Source organism: Theobroma umbraticum, unplaced genomic scaffold (genome assembly GCF_002168275.2).
Source record: "Theobroma umbraticum cultivar Fairchild unplaced genomic scaffold, ASM216827v3 scaffold_147.0, whole genome shotgun sequence".
NCBI lineage: Eukaryota > Viridiplantae > Streptophyta > Magnoliopsida > Malvales > Malvaceae > Theobroma > Theobroma umbraticum.
The window spans coordinates 8,951,146-8,953,109 of NW_018397259.1; the positions used below are offsets into that span (position 1 = coordinate 8,951,146).

The 1,964-nt window shown below is 35.3% G+C and overlaps 1 non-coding gene across 1 annotated transcript; it reads right to left on the reverse strand.

The window, feature by feature from the left end:
- Nucleotides 1-1,082: 1,082 nt before the first annotated feature.
- Nucleotides 1,083-1,243, reverse strand: LOC149527295 (U1 spliceosomal RNA). The gene has a single exon (XR_016351205.1). It is a non-coding gene; the product is annotated as a U1 spliceosomal RNA (small nuclear RNA).
- Nucleotides 1,244-1,964: the final 721 nt, after the last annotated feature.

Here is a 1,964-nt window from a genome sequence, read left to right on the forward strand (position 1 = left end):
AAAAACTTATTACGTTGAAATCTAAAGGGAATTTGATTTTTTTAGCATTTTTTTTGTTTAAAATCTAACGATTGAAATTTATAAACAATAGTTTTTAATGAGTCAATTTAAAAGGTAACAAAAAATAAATTTTTAGTAATTAATTAGAATTAAATTTATAAAAAAATATTTTGAATATATTGTACGATAGTTCATATATTATAAAACACATATTACATATCACATGATATATTTTCAATTGTTAATCAAATACGAAATAATTAGAAATACAAATTATTTTTTATTAATATTGTATCGATACATATACAATATTGATAAATATATTTTTTTGGTGTAAAAAAGAGTCGAGGATTCGAATTCCTAAGTGGAGAAGAATAGGTAATCTATGAACTACTTAGAAACCTGGAACATGTTCTTTTCTGAATCATATTATTATGGTAGGCTTAACTCAGCGGAACAAACAATGAAGACAAAGTTTTTTCTGGGCCACTTGTTGCCTTGTTGAGAAAGCACAACCAATGAAACGTTGAAATTGTGGATTAGGTGCCATAGTTTGCAACTGGGGTTAGTATCTATGGTTCATCATGAAAACTCCCTTCTCAATCATGACAGTAGTCATTCAACAATGAGGATGTAAACAAACTTTCTTTGGTGCAAAACAGGGCTAAAGATTGAGAGAAACAGGTAATCTATTGAACTACTCGGAAACTTGAACATGTTCTTTTCTCAACCCTGTGGAACAAAGAAAGAAGACATAGGTTTCGGGGTTAGGACAATTCTGGTGCTTTGCATATAAGAAACAAGAATTAAGAAGTGGCAGGATGACAATGTTGAAAGCAAACCCAGTTCATCCAAACTGTTCATAATATGCAGAAATTCAATTAACTTTAATAAGTGCTTCATCAAGAAAACAGCTGGGGACTAGGCATATGCAGGCCTTAATTCTCTGCTTTCTTTGTTATGTGCATGCTTCAGTCGATTTGGAAACTCTACAAAGAAAATAAGCCGACAAGACTTTGGTTAAGACCAGTCCACGGTCCCCACACATTAGCAAGATCAGAAACGTTAGTTACTGGAATTGGGCAGGGGCCGCGCGGACGCAGGCCCCCACTATCACAAATTATGACGTAAGCTCTCCCGCTTGGGGAGACCTTAGGCAAGCGCCCCTCCGAAGTGCAATGGAGGCCACTTATCTAGGCCATGGGCCTTTATGATCACCCATCGACCCCGTCCAGGTAAGTATGTTGCAACGATGCCACCTTCCCTTTATTTATAGTCTCTGCTTCCTCTGCTCACTGTTCCTTACTTTTACTTGTCCATTGTGGGACGAACGAATTTCCAAGCAGAGAATAGGTTGGCTTCCCTTCCTTTCTCTGGTCCATACAGACTTGTGAAATTCGAAGGAAACGATGGTCAGTTTCCAAATCATTATTAATTGGTCTTTCTTCTTTTTGTTTTTTTAAATTGATTAAACAGGTTTCTGAGCAATTGAATTTTATTTAAAAATATGAAGTAAGGGTACTTTGCTTTCAACCTTGCACATTAAAAGAGGAGAAAACCTATGTTCATGGGTTTACAAACCTCCTATTTTAGTTCAACTCAAACTAAAATTAATTAAAATTGTGCCTTCAGGCTTGTGGCTTTTGATTATTATAATATCAGATTCATCTTAAATTCTAACAAAAGGAAAGGAAAATAAGTTGTACTATAGTCATAAGCAAAGCCAGTTTGAAATTTTCTAGGATTCTTCTCATTAAGCCACAAAAAAATTTAATGACCTCGTAAACCCATTTTTGTTCTAAATCATGATTCATAACATAACTCGGATAACCTTTTAAAAATACATAAGTAAATATTTGGAGCGGAATTGAGTGGGGTACGACAGGCCCGAGCTGTAGTGCAACGCTTGAGCGACGCGCAAGACTCACAATAGCAAGCTATTGTGAGTGGGCTCTCCCCCTAAA